The following is a 484-nucleotide window of genomic DNA, read 5'->3' as shown; positions in this document are numbered from 1 at the left end:
GAATGTGTCTAGCTCCACAGACCTGAGCGGCTCTGGAACTTTCTGATACCTTATTACATTGATATATAAAGTATGTGAGCAAGTACATCTTGTTAATGTAATCCTTTAGCACATGCTTACTGATGCCTTTCCTGATGGTGTCTGACTCCTGTGGGATGTGACGGTCTACGTCTAGATTAGGGTGGGGTGTTTCAAGCTGCAGCTCTCTATTTTCTAATACTTGGGCTAAACGGATGAGCATGTACTGGGAGAAAGTTATTCCCAAATGCTTTTTCTCTCCTCCCATTAAAAAATTTTTAAAAATTAATAGCTAGGCTTTGATTGGATCCCATGAGTCAGTCCATTCTGTGCAGAGCAAAAGCAGATATCCAGCTTTGTCTCAGTGACCCCTAGCAGAAATGCCTTATTTCTCCTTTTCCACATCTTTCTTGTATTATGTGAATAAAATACACTGAGCTAACTACAAGCTAAGTCTGTGGCTACA

The sequence above is a fragment of the Fulmarus glacialis genome, unplaced genomic scaffold (genome assembly GCF_000690835.1).
Source record: "Fulmarus glacialis isolate BGI_N327 unplaced genomic scaffold, ASM69083v1 scaffold11223, whole genome shotgun sequence".
NCBI classification, from domain to species: Eukaryota; Metazoa; Chordata; class Aves; order Procellariiformes; family Procellariidae; genus Fulmarus; species Fulmarus glacialis.
This window is presented reverse-complemented; position numbering follows the sequence as displayed.